Genomic DNA, 19,262 nt, shown 5'->3' on the forward strand with positions numbered 1-19,262 from the left:
CCAGAGGGATCTTTTCACATAGAGCTCTCGGTGCTTAGAAAAACCCAAAAGCTGAGGGAGTCCAGGGAGAGACCACAACAAGGTCTTTGAAAGCAATTCCGTGATTTATGAAAGAATTTTAAATGAATTAAAAGCACACATCAACATCAAGAGAAATAGAACTATACATACATTTGGGGAATCAGAATCATACTAACATTCAGAGGGGTAAAGACACACATATACAGTCGATAGCGGAGTACACTGGGATGCATAGAGAACTCTGTGTGTGTGTGTGTGTGTGTGTGTAGTAGGGATGTATGCTGTTGCATAGTCCACCACACACAGTCGGGTAGTGCAACTGGATTCTGCATGTGAAGTATTATAAAGCTCCGCCACATATCGCCAGTGCTTTGGGCTCTGCCCAGGCCAGACAGGGACTGCAGGTTTGGACAAAGTATTGAGGGATACCTCAGTGTGACCACTCACCAATTGTATCATTCTGCCTCATTGTCCCTCAGAACTCTGGCTCACATTAGCAGCAGTGTCATCATCCCAGGGGTCCTCCTCGTCACTTGATGACTGCTCTACTCTGCTGCTGACAGCTGGTGGTGGTGGGGGAGGTGCTCCTTGGGAATCCATCCCCTGTTGGAGCATATGAAGGCGAGGGTGGAGACATGTTGTGGCGTGAGTCTGCTTTGGTGGGCGGTGACAATGTTGCCAGTGGTGGAGAAAAGCCTTTCAGAGGCCACACTTGAGGGAGGGCAAGATAGATGCCAAATGGCGACTTTGGTCAGATGTGGCCAAACGCCACGTTTTGTATCCCAGTATAGGAGAGGATCACTCTCTGGGCTGCTCTGTGTTCCCGAGAAACTCTCTCTTGAATAACCTTCAAGTTCCCAGACAGCCACATCATAGGCTGATGCTTTCCTGGCTGCTTTGGCACATTCCCCCTGCCTGCGCCCACTTACACCAAGCTCCACTGCCATTGAGGAGTAAAAGCTGAACTTGAGACAAGATGCCCCTGTGTCTGACTCTGTTTGTTGTGTTGGTGGTGCAGCTGCTGTGGCGTCATCATTGCCCCTCCTGCTGGTGATGGTGCTACTGCTGCAGATATTGTCTTCAGGGGAGGTAGTAGTCCTACTAGCCTCACCCAGCTCCTTCTCATCCAGCCCATCTCTCTGGAAGCACTCCATGACTTTCTCAGTCAATTTTTTTTTTAAACTTTGGAAGTCAGGGTTGTCGTTTGGAGGCTCCGCACTTGTTGAGCTATCCCTGAACCATGGTTCAAGGAATGCAGCAGCAACGTATTTCATGTCCCCCCTGATTGAAGTTATGTGTTTGTTGGTGCCCAGCTCCTGCAGAAGGAATTCTGCAAGCCTAACTGCAGGATTGGGGAATAATTGACTGCCTTCAGCACTGGTGCACTCACAAATCTCAGAATGGCGTTTTCTCAGCACCCCCTCTATGATCCTCAGCACATGTAGCACTTGGCCCAGTGTGGCATAGTCTGCACTGAGTACTGCTGTGCATTCATCGAAAATTTTTAAAATGTCCACCAGGTCTTGCATCCAGAGCCACTGATGTGGTGTGACAAAAAATTTGGAATGGTGTTGCTTCTCAGTGATGTAGTCATTTATAGCTGGTCTCTGCTCACAGAGTCTCTGAAGCATATGCAATGTGCTGTTCCAGAGTGTGGACACATCCAAAATGAATTTGTGTTCTGGAAGGCCACGGCTACGTTGGATGGCGCCAATTGCCTCCATTGCTGATCACGACTGCCTGAAGTGGGTGCAAATGGATTGGGCCACCTTAAGTAGCTTGCCAATTTTAGGGGAGGCGTTGCTCAATCCAGAACGCACCACAAGGTTCAAGCAGTGCGCAACGCACGGAATGTGGTTTAGCCGTGCAATGCGGGCTGCTTTTAGGTAGTTTGAGGCATTGTCTGTTGCTACACAGCCCACTGTAAGATTTAAGGGGGCCAACCAGGACTGAACAACACCACTGATGCTGCTGCTGATGTTTTCCGCTGTGTGTGTCCCTGAGAGCATTGTGAGGGACAATGTCGCTGTTCTGCGACTCAGTCGGCTGCTCGCACTGATGGATACCCATTGCGCGGTGACACACAGATAAGACTTTGTTTGGTTACTTGTCCATGCATCACTCGTTAAATGTACACTTCCTCCAACTGCACATTTCAAATCCTGTTGGAGCACCCGTCTGATTGCAGAAGCCAGGGCTGGAATGGCTACGCCACTAATGTAGTGACGAGAGGGGACATCCCACCGAGGGCAGATGCTCTTAATAAAGGTCAAAAAGTCTTCATCTTCCACCAGGGAGAAGGGAAGCATATGTGCTGCAATGGCCACTGTCAGGGGGTGGGTCCACAGTCGTGCCTGGGCGCTGTAATTTCTGTGTCAGCGCAAGGCATTTCTCCAGTGAGACCTGCCTCTTAGCGAAGCTGCCTTCTGTGCCCTTCCCACCCAGACCACTTTGCGTGAGGTCTTTGGAAGATGAGGCAAAGGCGGTACTGTTCTTTTTGGATGGTTGTGGCTTCCCATTGCTATCTTTGGGCACAAGAAGGGGATGATGCACCTCCATGTGTCACCTCATGGCAGACTTGCCCACTCGTGGACAGCCCCCTTCTTTTCCTAGCCACACACGGCTTCGACAAATATCGCACATCACGACATAGCGGTCATTCTCTGCATATTTGAAGAAGCACCACACATAGGAGCTCACCCTGCCACCACCATTTCTTCTTTGGGGAATGGGGGTATCGGTTCCAGATGAGGTGGCATCTGGAGCTGCATGTTTCCACTCATCTGTGGATGGTGTTGTTGATGGTGTTGTTGATGGTGCTGACCAGTGCTTAGCAGGGGACGTTTGTTCCTGAGGTTTGGGATTGCTCCCACAGAACCCAGAAGGCTGGAAGTGGAGAACAGAGTCAGACCCAGTCTCAGCAGGGACATCATTGATATAGAAGAGCTCCTCATCATCTTCGCTGTCCGGATCACTGATGACGCTAAGTCCTCCGGCCTTTTTTTCAAAATCACCTGAGCCGCCGCCCACGAGGTGATCATCAGCAGGCAGATGTGGACCTGGTTCACCTGTCCCACTTCCGCTGTCTGGTGCAGGGAGGATGGTTGTGGGCATCTCTGTAAAGATTCAAAATAGATAGAAGCAGAGTTTCATGAGAAATGCGACTTTTACACATGAGTAATAGCCAAGAGAATAAAACTGTGTTGTTGTAGCAATCTATGAAACATAGCTTGGAGGACTTGCAATCAATCCACATGACACAAGGTGCAGTTGTAAGCTACTCCTGCACTACCGAGCACTGAGAAAACACATTAGGTGCAAAAAAAATGTGCTGTACAGACTTGGAAACTCAACGAGAGTTATCTAAATGTGTCCTCACTGGTGAAAGTCTGAAAAGCATGGGGGAGGAGATATCTGGCTCCCTTGCAAGGTCCACTCCTTTCATCAGCTCTATTATACCATTGTGTGGGACTCATTACCCACAGGGCTGGCCCAACGCGTTTTGCTTCCTGAGGCAAAGAGTAAAATGGCACCCCTCCATCCTACATAGGGCGATAGCTGAATCTTACTTGAACAGTGACAATGGGAGAGCCTCTTCCACCACACCAGAGGACAACAAGCTGGCTGAGGAGCTGCAAGGCAGTCTGAGGAGCACCCCCAGTTCTGTGCCCCAACACCTCGCTGCTCCCTAACGATAGGGCTGGTCCTGACCTGAGCACATATTTGGCGAATCCCACTGCCTTTTTCCAGGGTGCATTTGTGGTCCCCCAGGAGCAGTGCCTGATTAGTCAGGCCCTCTTTTTGTAGTAGCCATATCAGGGGTCAGACTAAAGAGACTAAATAAGTCTCTGACTCAGATTTCTGCAACATTTTAAAAACCATCCTCAGAAATGTAATTGCTTAATCAATTCACATTGCAGCTCTAGTTAAAGGAGATCAAGGCCAAACAAGACAGCAAACTATGATGAATGGCTTTGGAAACAAAGCAAGCACAAAAGACTGAAGTGTTTTCCCACCAAAAAGGTGTATCGTTTGAGAAAGTATTGCAGTTCTTTTAAAGACTTGGGGTTTTCTTTAGTACTGGAGCACCATGTAACATTTAAATAATATGAAATATGTTCACAGCAATGAATATGAATGAATGTAAAACAGTCGTGTATGTTTTGTTGTGTTGAAGAAGAAGATCCCTTCCCCAAATGCTCCCCTCTAAAGGTTTTGGACTTCAACTCCCATCAGGCCCAGCCGGCATGACCAATGGTCAATAATGCTGGGAGTTGTAGCCCAAAACATCTGGAAGGCTGCAGGTTGCAGAAGGCTAATGTAGGGACTATTCAAATATTCAAAGATATTTATTTGTATCCAGATATTCACAAGCACCTGTGGTGACAGAGTCTTACCAGATTCATCCTTTGGAATGAGGTAGATATCTTGACTTTCATCCCACCGCTGCAGAGTCTCCTTGGGAACATTTTCATCTGCTTTGGGTTTGGAGACACTGCCCTTCCGCTCACCATCCAAGAACTTTCTTCCTCTTCCTCTGGAGTTGTGGCCGGTTGTGCCTGTGTCACTTTCTGTAGCAGAAATTGGTGGTGTGCGCCGCTTACGGGTGCGGGGTGGACTGGGGCTGGGGCCGCTGTCACTGCTGGTCACACCTTGGGCTTCCTCCACTTCCATCTCATTCTTAAAATACCGCTGAAATGCAACCTCAGCGATGTATGTTCTCGCCGGGCGTCCACGCCTCTTTTGAGTGCCGGATTGACCACGGATTCCTCTTTTCTCCATGTTCATGTCTCTGGGCAGAAGGAGACATAAATGCATGTGGCAAAGCTGAAATCATGTGAACAGCCTACAATCGCAGATATAGTACAGTGTAGAAGTAGTTACCCTCCAATCCAGCCTTTCGGTGCTAACTAAATAGGGGCATATTGTACAGCAGACTAGGCTGAAAAGCCCAGGATGGAGGATGTGGTTCATCCATGCCCAGGAGGATGGGGGTTCAAATCCTTCCAGCTCCCCCCCTCCCCCGCCCCAGAAAGAAATACATAGGCAGGCACATGGGTGAATCCTGGAAAGCCCAGGAGGATGGGGGATGGAGTCCTTCCAGCTCCCCCCCTCCCCCCGCCCCAGAAAGAAATACATAGGCAGGCAATGGGTGAATCCTGGAAAGCCCAGGAGGATGGGGGATGGAGTCCTTCCAGTCCCCCCCCCAGCCCCAACCCACTCAGAAATACATAGGCAGGCACATGGGTGAATCCTGGAAAGCCCAGGAGGATGGGGGATGGAGTCCTTCCAGCTCCCCCCTCCCCCGCCCCAGAAAGAAATACATAGGCAGGCACATGGGTGAATCCTGGAAAGCCCAGGAGGATGGGGGATGGAGTCCTTCCAGCTCCCCCCTCCCCCCACCCCAGAAAGAAATACATAGGCAGGCACATGGATGAATCCTGGAAAGCCCAGGAGGATGGGGGATGGAGTCCTTCCAGCTCCCCCCCTCCCTCCACCCCAGAAAGAAATACATAGGCAGGCACATGGATGAATCCTGGAAAGCCCAGGAGGATGGGGGATGGAGTCCTTCCAGTTCCCCCCCAGCCCCAACCCACTCAGAAATACATAGGCAGGCACATGGGTGAATCCTGGAAAGCCCAGGAGGATGGGGGATGGAGTCCTTCCAGCTCCCCCCCTCTCCCGCCCCAGAAAGAAATACATAGGCAGGCACATGGGTGAATCCTGGAAAGCCCAGGAGGATGGGGGATGGAGTCCTTCCAGCTCCCCCCCTCCCCCCGCCCCAGAAAGAAATACATAGGCAGGCACATGGGTGAATCCTGGAAAGCCCAGGAGGATGGGGGATGGAATCCTTCCAGTTCCCCCCCCCACCCCAACCCACTCAGAAATACATAGGCAGGCACATGGATTAATCCTGGAAAGCCCAGGAGGATGGGGGATGGAGTCCTTCCAGCTCCCCCCTCCCCCCGCCCCAGAAAGAAATACATAGGCAGGCACATGGGTGAATCCTGGAAAGCCCAGGAGGATGGGGGATGGAGTCCTTCCAGTTCCCCCCCCCACCCCAACCCACTCAGAAATACATAGGCAGGCACATGGATTAATCCTGGAAAGCCCAGGAGGATGGGGGATGGAGTCCTTCCAGCTCCCCCCTCCCCCCGCCCCAGAAAGAAATACATAGGCAGGAACATGGGTGAATCCTGGAAAGCCCAGGAGGATGGGGGATGGAGTCCTTCCAGTTCCCCCCAGCCCCAACCCACTCAGAAATACATAGGCAGGCACATGGGTGAATCTTGGAAAGCCCAGGAGGATGGGGGATGGAGTCCTTGCAGGATGCCTTCCCACCCAGTTCCCCCTGCTCCTCCATCTCACCCCAAAATCACTAAGCATAGGGGCACATTCAGGTAAAGTAAACATACCTTCACTGTAATAAAGAAAAAAGAAAAAGGTTGAACTGCAGTGCCGTAGAACGCGGGGATGCAGAGAAAGAAACACCCTCCTTGCAGCCGCTGGGACGGAGCAGCAGCGGTGCCTGTTCTAGTCTGTCTCTGGACTCTGGAGTCTAGCTTGGAGCAAGTGAAGTGAGGCTGCCCAACCACTGTCCTATGTGAACTAAAGGCGGGAATCCAGGGGATAAATGGTCGATGATTTCCCTCCCCTCAATGACGTTATCTTCCTGGTGGGGTGGGGGGCTGGCCTGGAGGGATCTCGCTCATGTGACCTCACCTGACCTGAACCTGACCTCATACAGACAATAAAAGTATAGAACAAAACATGAGGCTATGCAGCTCAGCCTCAGGGCAGGCAGGCTACGTGCACTTCGTGACCCCGTCCGTCCCAGTGAAAGAAAGCCGCGTCGTAGCAGGAAAGGAAACTGCATGTTTATTAAATAGTTTTGTGAAATCCCTTTTGCAATCTTTCATCCTAATTTGCGAAGTTGCTTTTGTAAATACCTTCGTAAAACTTTCGGCAGATAAAAAAAAATAAAGTGCCGCGTGAGCTCACGTTCGGGTAAACTGGGGCGCCCCGTCCCAGGATAGGGTTTGGCAAACCGAATGTGGCTGATTTCGAGCCCATTTCACTTTCGAGAGAATTTCTCTGACATCCCTACATCCCCTCCAAGCACTGACCAGACTTTGCCAGATGTGTTCTGCTTGTGTTGCTAGGGAGAGATAAAAAGGAAACCCATTCAGCTACCTATATGATCTAACCAACTGTCCATAAAAACAGGGTGGGCAGGGAGCTCCGTGGGCTCACGGGTAGCAGCTGGTAGTGTAGTTTAGATTGTTTAGTGCAGGTGCTACAGTACCCATCGGCATGCCCTCAAGGAGAGTCCAAAATTGCAGGCAGCTGTTCTGATCCATATGAACAAACCAGTTCTAGGAATTTTCATCTGTGAGGAGCAGATCTTTTCTAAAGCTCATGGGTCTTTACTGCCCCCCCATCTAGACCAAGCTAATCAAAAGGTCTTTACATTACCACAAAGAACAACACACTGAATGTATTCTAGGTGACCCAGACTTTTAAGAGCAGAGGCCACAAAGAGATGAGCATGGATGGACAAAAATCTGATAGTTTCAGTTTCTCCAACATCAGATGGTGGTGGGTTTTTTCCCTTTTTCCTTTTGTTTGTTTTTTTAATCTCAAGTGTTTTTTGTCCTGACTATGGAGAACTTTGTAAATTATGGGTAATTCTTACCAAAACCAAAATGAAATGAATTTTGAAAAACAAAAGAAAAAAAGAAATTTGTAAAACAAATTTGTATGAGATATACAAAACAAAAGCATTATATTGCCATTGCTCTTCATTCTCTGTATTTTATGGTCTTATATGGCCTAAGAAGCACCTATGCAAGGAGGAATTACTCAAGCAGGATCTCTGGAACTTTGTGCTGGAGGGAAATCAAGCAAGGATCTTCACAAGCAGGAACCCAGTGAGCAGAACAGGTCCAAACAATCCAGGAGCGGTGCTAGCCATCTCAGAGGCAAGCTTGCAACTACCTGTTCCAATTACAGTGAGCATGGCAACATAGATGGAACCCTCATGAAAAGCATCACAGTAAGCTTGGTTTACACAGCCCATAACGGCAACCCATCTGATTGCTTTTGGATATTCTGTGGAGAGAATTGAAGGAGATATCAGTCAAAATCAGCAAACCTGCAGTGTCCTGTGATGACCAATGTTCTCACCCTTCTTTTTTTTCTCAGAGAGCCAGTTACTGGATACCTGACAAAGGACCAGATTCAAAGACTAGGTAACTAAGGAGCAGAGGAAGTTACCTTGCATTCTTAGGGATGTATGAGAAATTTTTTTCAGTTCTTTTTTTTATCATGATTTACCCAGTTTGCACCGTCCAGATCAAACATGGATTGGATGTAATCTGTGGTCAAAGTCTATACATTTCCAATTCATGGACCCCTTAAAATACATTCAACAGTATGCATACATTTGAAAATTGTGCATGAAAAAATGGGTACCTTTGAAAAATGCACACAAATACGCATTAATCAGTGGGAAAGAATGTATCGATTTCAAAGATGCACAGAACTGTTAAGGGCATTTGGGGGGGGAATGCATGAACTTTCATGTGGAAAGAAAAGAAGAAGAAAAAAAGCTAAGGGTGCAGTCCTATGGAGATAGTCAGCTGCCTCTGAACTCGGAGCCAACTTAGTATCCAGTGCAGGGAGAGTGGAGCGTGGAGGGGATCTTCTCCTCTGCACTCCAGCCAACCTGCATTTGCAGCTAGATGGCCAATTTCAGCCATCTAGCTGGGGTGGCTTGGGAGGGGGGGTTGGACAGCACATAGGAAGTGTCATATGGGTGCTTCCACCATCCCCTTCCCTCCCCCAGGAACACCCCCATTCTCACCACTCCACGCTGCTCTTAAGAGTGTAGAGCCGGGGATAAACCACACCACCTGCAAGGTAGTGGGGGCAGGGGGGGAGGCGGTTCCCAGAAAACAAAAAATCCTATGCTCATCTAGCTGCTGTCTAGTGGCTATAGGACTGAGCCCTAAAGCTCACAAACTGAGACGGACTTGAGTCGGAATGACATTTGAGATGGAACTTGGAGAACTTCAGCAACCTCAGGTTTTGCTGATGCACACCTCCCTATCATTTTACCCTTCCATATAAGGCAGGGTGTGGGACCTTAGGCCTGGGGTCCAAAGACAGCCTTACCTGGTCCCTATCCAGCCTATTGAGGTTCTCCAGATGGCCACTTACCCTTCCCCAGGCCCCACCCACTTTCCCCCAACTGCCAATGGTTTGGTGGTTTCCCAGCTTTTGTGCAATTCCTTCCCCATTTTAAAAGGCTGAAGGGCTTCTCCTAAGGCTGAGTTACTCAGTAAGAGCTTTACACTGAAAGATGCTGGTCTTCTCTGTGTTTCTTTGCCCCACCCCTTTTGCCTTGTGGAGGCTCAGAGAGCTTCTCTGAAACTGAATTCAGTCCTTGGTTTGAAAGAGGTTCCTCACCCCTGATGTAAGGGGAAGGGGTGAGTCTATGGCAGGATAAATAAACACCACTGACTGAGGTGGCCAAAGGGTCACATCAAGAATGCATCTCAGTCAGAAGCTCTGCAGGCAGGAAGAGGAAACTGCTCTTAGAGTGCCAGGGTGAAAGGACGCGTGCTCCACCTCCTTGAGACCATTCCCCTTTGCCGGGGAGACCCTTGAAGTTCAAGGAGGTCCCAGTAACTCTCGGAGGTTCTGTTCATCTCTGATTCCATTTTTACTTGGGGTTGACAGTTTTTGATTTTTGAAGGCTGTGAAAGGGGATGGAAGCAAAAAAGATCAGGAGCAGAGTCAGGAGAGAATCTGTCAAGTCATGATGTAGGGAAGGGGGAATCTGGAAGAATGCTGGAGAATATGAGCAAAGCATGTAAGGGGTTTTGGAGAATGCCAGCACATTCAGCCCCCCGAAATCAGTGGCAGAACGGCCCGCCACCCCCCTGCCACCCCCCCAGGATGGGACTTACCTGGGGAGGATCTTCCTGGTGGTGGTGGCTGCAGTGGCAGCTGTGGCAGCAGGGCGGCGGCAGCGGCTGCGGCGGCCAGTCTTCCAACCGGCTGCCACCGCCGCCATTTCCAGGTTTAAAAAAAAAAAAACGTGATAGGCTACATAAAGATTTACGTAGCCTATCATGGCTAGATTTTAAAAAAACACCGTGATAGGCTACGTAAATCTTTACGTAGCCTATCATGGCTGATTAAAAAAAAAAACATGCGCGTACGCAAATGGCGGCGCCCATGGGTGCTGCCATTTGTGTTCCTTATTTTGGCACATCTTAGTCTATGTAAACATTTACGTAGACTAAGATGGCGAAAATAAGGGGAACGCAAATAGCATAGACGCTACGCTATTTGCGTTCCCCTTATTTTCACCATCTTAGTCTATGTAAATGTTCACGTAGACTAAGACGTGCCAAAATAAGGAACACAAATGGCGGCGCCCATGGGCGCCGCCATTTGTGTACGGGCATGTTTTGTTTTGTTTTTTAATCAGCCATGATAGGCTACATAAACATTTACATAGCCTATCACGGCTGACTGCAGGGATGCAAACGGCTACGGCTGCCGCCATTTGCGTCCCTGCTAGCCAGCGGCCGGATGTCCGGCTGCTGGCGGAGCTGGCCGGCGGCTCCGCAAAATCGCTGCGGAGCACAGCTGGCTGACCAGGATTCCGGAGGGGGAGGAACGGAGCACCTCCCCCCCCGGCGAGGATTCCGGGGGGAGGGATGGAACGCCTCCCCCCGCACCATCAGCATAATCCCCGAAAGGTAAGTACCTTTCGTACATCCCTATATGACTGTCTGTGTAAGCCACCTTGTGAAGGTTTATCATGCCAAAGGAGGTATAAAAATATATGATATAATACAATATGCATACAATGTTGTTAAAACAAACCCCACAACTACCACAAGTAGCTGTAGCAGAATCTTAAATCCAGCATGCAATAAACAAAGTAGAACAACAAGCTGAATGAAATATGTAAACATTGCCAATAAGGGGGCCCATCTTTGGAACTCCTTCACAGGGGGAGGAGTTCCAAAGATGTGGAGTTACCAGTGAATGGGCCCTGACTCAGATAACCACTAATCTTATGGCTTTTGAGGGTAGGTTCCAAAAAGCAGAGCCTTCAAAGGCAGTCTCAGAGACTCCAGGCAGGTTAATGTGGGTCCAAGTAGTCTTTCCAGTAATTTGGCCCAACACTATTAAGGGGTTTAAAAGTAAACACACACACACACACATACACACACATACACACACAAAACACTGCACTTTAAGCTGAACCTGGTAATGAACAAGCAGCCCGTGCAATTGTTATAGTATTGTCATAGGGATGTGTGAATCAGCAAAACTCGAGCTTGCTGAAGTTCTTCAAATTCCATCTCGAAGCTCATCCCTACGTGAATCCATATCAGAATGCAAGCTTTTTCTTCTCTTTTTCTCCTCATGAAATCCATGTGTATTTTTGTGCACATTTTTCCCAAATGTATGCATCAATAATGCACATCTTTGAAATGTATGTTTTCTTTTCCCATTGATTAAAGCATTCTTGCTTTAGCTAATGGGATTAAATGCACATCTTTGAAATGTAGGTATTATGCACATCTTGGACATTCTTCTCCCATTGGTTAAAGCATACCACCACAGTGATTAAAGCACACTTTTTCATGCACATTTTTCAAATGAACCCATGTCATTGGACACCTTTTTGGGGTCAGCAAATCACATTGCAAGATTGGAAATGTATGGCATTTGACTGCTCATTGCATCCGAGTCCATTTTTGGTCCGGAAGGGGCGATCTGGTTAAATCCTGATCAAAACCAAACTGAAATAAATGTTTCATACATCCCTATACAGTACTGGCATGATATGAAAAAGTCCCACAAACGTCTTGGTGGTTGGGTTTTGTACCAACTTGGGTTTCTAAAATGTGTGTGTGTGTGTTGTGTAGGTGAAAGAGAGAGAGAGAGGGAGAGGGAGGGAGAGGGAGGGAGAGAGCGAGAGTGAGAATGAAAATGAAAATGGTTACCAGAGGCGGCAATGGTGCCAGGGTATTCAAAGATTCCAAGCCCAACCAACTCAAGGCAGTGGTTCTGGTCTCCCGCACAGTGAACAATCCCTTTCTCTCTGCATACAATACTCTGTAAAGAAAAGCAGGCTTTGCATCTCTTCCCATTCAATGTCTTGTTCACAGGTGGCACTGTGAGAAAGATGAGACAATCAGACTTGGACTGGAAGACAAACAGCGTTGCAGATGTGGTAAGACAAATAGTGCTGCCAAGGTGATAAGCAGGAAAGCCACTTTGAATCACATGCTTCAGCAGGCTGTTTTCTCTCACACTTTCATGTCACTGAGTGACTAGGAAGACTACAGAAGGTTTCATATAATAGTTATTCTATTGCCTACTTTGCTTTGCTACCTTTGGGGAACCACAGCATTCACAAAGCCAGGAAATTGGAAGCTAAGGCTGATCCCTTAACTGACATGCCTCGTGATTGGTGATGATGTTGTGCAATGCCACAAAGTGCACTTGCTCACAATTTACCCTACATGACCCCACACATTTCCTTGGTCTTTCGGTCACAAATCTGGATAGGGAGTTTGGAGTTCCTTCGACCAGCAAAGATGCCCCATGTTGTTGTACAGGACCATGGCAACATGGGCCCTAATACAAGACCATGACAACATGGGGCATCTTTGCTAACCAAGGAAAAGTGTGGGTGCATGGGGGGGGGGAGTTGTAAGCAAGCACATAGGGCATATCAGTTAAGGCACCAGCCTTTGCTTCACAGTTTCCTGGCATTGTGAAGCTTGAGCCAAGCCAACATGAGGTAGCCTTAGCTCTGGTATTCAAGTGGCAGCTTTTTATCATTGAATTTCTCTGTTGTTTTTTAAAGGAAATTTCTAATTACATGAAGAGTCGCACATGACTTAACGACTGAACAACAACAACAACATCCTACCTTCTCCCCAATGTATTTAAATAGGATTATAAATCTTAACTAATGGGAATCGTGATTCCATTTCAAGTACAGCTGTGCACAAATGGCCTCTCAACATTCTCCAGCCTATTTGTGGGTAGAGAAACTGGGGGGACAATTTCACCAAATTTCTCCTAGGGGAGGAGAAATTCTCCAACAGTTTCTCACAAATAGGGCTTACTCCTGGCTGGGACTTTAGCACAGGTTCTTTTTCCTCCAGGTTTTTGGTTTATTGCACTGCTTCCATAAGTGGCAACAGCATCAACTATGTTGAGGCTTCCACTTTTTTGATGCAGAATTTTCAATTTCTTTTGATGGTACCTTTCAGCTTACCTATAGGGATGTACAAAAGTGACTTACCCTTTGCAGATTATGTTGATGGTGGGGGGGAGGCATTCCGTCCCTCCCCCCGGAATCCTCGATGGGGGGGAGGCGATCCGTTCCTCCCCCCCCCGGAATCTTCAAATGGCCGGCTGTGCTCCGTAGCAGCTCCACGGAGCAGCCAGCCAGGCCCCCAGGCCAGAGCCGTCCGCAGCTGGATTTCCGGCCGCGGAGGGCTCTGGGGGGGAAAAAAACCCACCCGCGTTCGCAAATGGTGGCGGCTACAGCCGCCGCCATATGCGTTCCTTCTTTTTGGCCATCTTAATCTATGTAAATATTTACGTAGACTATGACGGCAAAAATAAAGGGGAACGCAAATAGCGTAGCAGGCGCTATTTGCGTCCCTTTTTGATTCATCGCCAAATCAATAGCTACGCTATTTGCGTTCCCCTTTATTTTCACCGTCATAGTCTACATAAATATTTACGTAAACTAAGACGGCCAAAAAGAAGGAACGCAAATGGTGGCAGCCGTAGCCGCCGCCATTTGCGTACGTGGGTTTGGTTTTTTAAACCCTGCCAGCCATGATAGGCTATGTAAAGATTTACATAGCCTATCATGTCATGTGTGGGGTTTTTTACACAAGACTGAAAATGGCAGCGGTGGCAGCCGGTCAGAAGACCAGCCGCCGCAGCTGCCGCAGCCGCCACCGCCCGGAAGATCCGCCCCAGGTAAGTCTCGTCCCGGGGGGATCCGCGAGGGGGCGAGGGTGGCAGGCCATTCCGCCACGGAGTCCAGGGGGCCAAATGCACTGGCATTCGGCCTCACCGAGATCCGTGGCGGAATTCTCTGCCATTCCTACTTACCTAATCACTGAGAGGTGGCCGAGGGTGCTGTGTGTGTTTTGTCTCTCAATTACACATCTTTCCATTGCTCTGCAGCCTCCCAGGCCCCCTGCACTTTCTGAACTAGAAAAGTCCCATGGGAGGAATTGCCTCATGATGTCTTCCTCACGATGGCTTTGACTGAAGTGCAGGAAACCAAGAAGGGTACAGGCTGCCACAGAGATTATTGTGTCAGGACGCTCATGCACAGAACACTCATGCACACTCCTCAGCCACCTCACATGTAAGGTAAGCACAAGAACCCCAAACCCAACCCATGAGAATTTCTCCAAAGTTTCTCCTCCTTTGAATTTATTTTTGAAAGCAATTTTTCCCGTATCAACTTGAATGAGAATGGTCGAAAAAAATGTGGGAGAAATTTTCAGCACAGCAGCACTAATTTCAAGCATCAGAGGATTCTCAAATCTCAGGAAGAACTAGGGATGTACAGATGGTGTGAAATCTGCTCCATCTGTGTTTCATGGATTGTCAAGTGCCTTTTGCTCCACTGTCCGTTCACAGATGGATTCGGGGTTTTTTTTTCCCATTATGCAGAAAAATATGCAAATAATTCCATAAGAGGGTTTGCAACAATTTACATCATTTACCTTAGTAAGTAACATGTAGCGTATTGTCCCCCATTCCATTCCACTTTCCCCCACATATGTTTACCAGTCTCAGCAGAAACTTGTATATTTTCCTACAAATAAATTTGAGTATATTTTGGGAAAATAATTTTTTTAAAAAATCTGAAAGTCCAAGGACTCCACACAGCCTGGGGGGGGGGGTCGCTCCACAGAGGATTCTGCAGGTTGGATTCTGAGAAAGCCGAGCTCATTTTATTCCATTTCAGACTTCTCCAGCATCCCTAGGAACTACCTCCACACATAGAAGAGGCTGTCCTTGGCAGACTGTCACCCCCCCACCCCCCCATGTAAAAAGCAATGAGAATGGTGAGGGAGGAGGTGGACCTAGTGTGCTCATCCCTGATTTCCTTCCTCATGTGTAGGGCTTACACGTGATGAGAATGACTAAATAGGGCAATATTCTCACCACTATATTAATGAGACTATTTAGTGTGAATGCATGTTCAGTGTAACTTGTGAATATAACCCAAGCGTGAGACATGGTCTTTGCATGCCCTTTCCCAAACCACGCAGAAAGTAGGAGCAAGGACTGGGCCTCTTCTGTTGCAATTCTGCTTTCCGAATGGTAGTGTGAGCTTACAACTACCACTTCCAATTACAGTGGAACTACCTCTTCCAATCTCCTTCTGCTCCCCAAACCGTGCATTCCATCCCCACCCTTCCCAAGTTATCTGAGGGTCAAAATGGATGTTACTTTAAAGATGTGATGAGTTCCCTCTTTGTTTTTACTCAAAAGTAAGCTGATGGGGCCTCATATGGATCAGGACCTTACAGGGCAGTGGGCATTAATGTTTTGCCCTATTCCTTCAATGTACATTACAACTGGATGCCTTTTGCGTAATTTAAATTGGGGGTTATTGCGTTGCCCTTATTTTCACCGTAGTCTACGTAAATCTTTACGTAGACTACAGGGACCAAATAAGGAACGCAAATGGTGGCTCCCTATGGGGGCCGCCATTTGCGTACGTGCTTTTTTTTTTTTTTCAAAGTCACCCGTGATAGGCTACGTGACGATTTACGTAGCCTATCACGGCTGACTTTGGAAATCTAGCCATGATAGGCTACGTAAATCGTTACGTAGCCTATCACGGGGGTGTTTTTTTTTTTTCGCAGCCGGGTAGATGGGGCGCTTCTACCCGGCCTGAATTTCGCCAGCGAGGGATGGGGCGCCTCCCGCCCGGCCTGAATTTTGGCCGGGCAAGGTGGGGCGCCTCCCCCCCCTCGCATGAACTTCAGGGGGAGAAGCCTCCCCCCCACCACAAAGCAAGCTTCGAGGACAGGTAAGGGACTTTCTTCCATCCCTACTAAAGAGGCAACCTTGTGCCCTTTTAATTCTAGGGGTGCACAAAAACCACTTACTGGTCCACTCTGGGGTCCGCTGGGGGGGGAGGCAATCCATCCCTCCTCCCGGAATCCTCCCCCCGGTTCTGCTTGGAGACGAGTCCATGGAGCCGCCGGCTGGGGCCGTCCGCAGCCAGACTTCTGTCCTCTGCCGGGCTGTGGCCGCAAATGGCATCCAGCATAGGGGACAACATTTGTGTCCCTGCCCTTTTTGTCATTGGCTACTACGTCTGCTACGCCATTTGCATTCCTGCTCTTTGCCATGATAGGCTATGTAAATATTTATGTAGCCAATCATGGCAAAGGGCAGGGATGTAAATGCCGGCTGCTATGCTGGATGCCATTTGCGTCCGCAGCCCAGCTGCAGACGGCTGCAGAACAAAAAGGACGGACCTGGACCAGCTGGTGCCAGGTAGGGTCCATCCCGACCTTAGTTTGCGAGGTTGCGGGGGGAAGCAGTCCATTCCACCACGGACTCCGTGGGGCAGGATTCTAAAGAATCAGGCCTCATTGGAGTCCGTGACGGATTTCTCCGCCATCCCTATTTAATTCCATTTCTCTCCAGACAACAGTCCACTCTTAATTTTAGGGATGGGGAAATTACCAATGTTAGGGATGTACGAAAGTCACCTACCTTTCACGGATTATGTTGATGGTGGGGGGGGAGGTGTTCCATCCCTCCCTCTGGAATCCTCGATGGGGGGAGGTGGTCCGTTCCTCCCACCCGGAATCCTCCACAGCCGGCTGTGCTCTGCGGCAGCTCCACGGAGCAGCTGGCCAGGCCCAGCCAGGCCAGAGCCATCCGCAACCGGATTTCTGGCCGTGGAGGGCTCTGGGGAAAAAAAAAACGCATATGCAAATGGCGGCAGCTATGGCCGCCGCAATTTGCGTTCCTTATTTTTGCCATCTTAATCTACGTAAATATTTCTGTAGAGTAAGACGGCAAAAATAAGGGGAACGCAAATAGCGTAGCGGACGCTATTTGCGTTCCCCTTATTTTCGCTGTCTTAGTCGACATAAATATTTATGTAGACTAACACGGCCCAAAATAAGGAATGCAAATGGCGGCGGCCATAGCCGCCATTTGAATGCACGGTTTTTGTTTTTTTTTAAACCCACCCAGCCATGATAGGCTACGTAAATCTTTACGTAGCCTATCACGTCTTTTTTTTTTTTTAACAAGACTGGAAATGGCGGCAGTGGCAGCCAGTCAGAAGATCTGCCCCAGGTAAGTCTCGTCCCGGGGGGGATCCGTGGGGGGGGTGGCAGGCCATTCCGCCACGGAGTTCGGGGGGCTGAATGCACTGGCATTTGGCCTCACCAAGATCCATGGCAGAATTCTCTGCCATCCCTACCAATGTTCAAGATCACAAGGAGTCTCTGAACGTTGTCTTGCTACTTATCACGTGCCTGATTCCTATATGCATTTGCAGTCTCTGCCCACTCTGTGCGAATAGGAAAATGCACAAATCAAGCAGCAATTGAACATGAAATTTGTGCACATTTTCCCACATTTGTGCAACTCTCATACATAGACTAAAGTGTAGGGATGTACAAAAGTCACTTACCTTTTTGTGGACTCTGTTCGTGGGGGGGGAGGCGCTCCGTCCCTCCCCCCGGAATCCTCGACGGGGGGGAGGCGATCCGGTCCTCTCCCCCAGAATCCCTGATGGCTGGCTCTGCTCCGCGGCAGCTTCGCGGAGCAGCCGGCCAGGCCAGGGCCGCCCGCAGCCGGATTTCCAGCCGTGGACTGGCTGGTGCGGATGCAAATTGCGGCCTCCGTAGCGGCCTCCATTTGCATCCAGCCAGGGAGCCGTGATAGGCTACATAAGTCTTTACGTAGCCTATCATGTCTGGGTAAAAAAAAAAACGGTATACGCAAATGGCGGTGGCTACGGAGGCCGCCATTTGCGTTCCTTATTTTTCGCCGTTTTATTCGGCTAAAACAGTGAATAAAAAAGGAATGCAAATAGTTGCAACTACACTATTTGCATTCCCCTTTTCTTTCACTGTAATAGTCTACGTAAATATTTATGTAGACTAAAACAGCGAAAAATAAGGAACGCAAATGACGGCCACCGTAGCCGCCACCATTTGCGTACGCCATGTTTTTTTTAAAAAAACCTAGACATGATAGGCTATGTAAGTCTTTACGTAGCCTATCACATCTGGGTAAAAAAAAAAAGACCAGACTGCAAATGGTGGCTGCGGTAGCCGGTCGAAAGACCAGCCGCCACTGCCGCCACTGCTGAAGCTGCCACTGGAGCCGCCGCCATCCGGAACATCCGCCCTAGGTAAGTCTCGTCCCGGGGGGGATCCGTGGGGGGGCGGGGAGGTGGCAGGCCGTTCCGCCACGGATTTCTGGGGGCCGAATGCCAGTGCATTCGGCCTCACTGAAATCTGTGGCAGAATTCTCCGCCATCCCTACTAAAGTGGGGCTTTCAGTCTGCAGGGGAAATCCACACAAAATCAAATTGAGGAAGTTGTGCAAATTAAACGTGAACACATTTCTGGCAATTTGAAAATGTTTTTGGTGGACATGTCCTCTGCTCACATTTGGGGCTTCGTACAAGGACATGCTTGCATGTTTTGTGAACAAAAATAAAACCTTCACACATCCCTACTTAATTCCCCCACCCTCATTTAATTCATGCTCCTCACAAGAATTACTTTTATTTTTACTCCACAACTCTTCCCCACCACTTAAAGGCACCCCCTCATCACATTTTTTTCTATCCCTTGCTAAGATTTACCAGAACTCAGTCCAGCAGTTTGTCTCTTTCCATATCAGGGCTGAATCCAAGGGTATTTGAATCAGAGCAACTCTGAGTATGTACAGAGTGTATTTTCTTGATTATTGCAACAACTGCAACCATTGCCTCCTCACATATTTACAATGCAGGAATGGGCTGCTTCTGTGCCCATTTCAGGGATGCACCCACAATCCTTTCTTTCCTTTCACAAAACAACAGCTTTCTGTTTTCTTTTTCAGCTAGGGATGTCAGAGAATTCCGTGACGGATCTCAGTGAGGCCAAATGCCAGTGCATTTGGCCCCCTGA

At 48.7% G+C, this 19,262-nt stretch overlaps 1 protein-coding gene across 6 annotated transcripts in view; it reads right to left on the reverse strand.

The window, feature by feature from the left end:
- Positions 1–6,630, reverse strand: part of LOC146337756 (phospholipase A2 inhibitor gamma subunit B-like) — a 32,167-nt gene extending 25,537 nt beyond the window's left edge. For all 6 annotated transcript variants that reach the window (XR_014785096.1, XR_014785092.1, XR_014785095.1 and 3 more), the window contains exons 1-3: positions 6,438–6,630; positions 4,419–4,813; positions 469–3,137 (exon numbers count right to left, since the gene is read on the reverse strand). The gene's annotated coding sequence lies outside the window, so the exon portion shown is untranslated. The remainder of the gene's footprint in view (positions 1–468; positions 3,138–4,418; positions 4,814–6,437) is intronic.
- Between the last annotated feature and the right edge of the window lie 12,632 nt (positions 6,631–19,262).

This window comes from Heloderma suspectum, chromosome 10 (assembly GCF_057233095.1).
Source record: "Heloderma suspectum isolate Gila_16-S chromosome 10, 16-S_ref, whole genome shotgun sequence".
NCBI lineage: Eukaryota > Metazoa > Chordata > Lepidosauria > Squamata > Helodermatidae > Heloderma > Heloderma suspectum.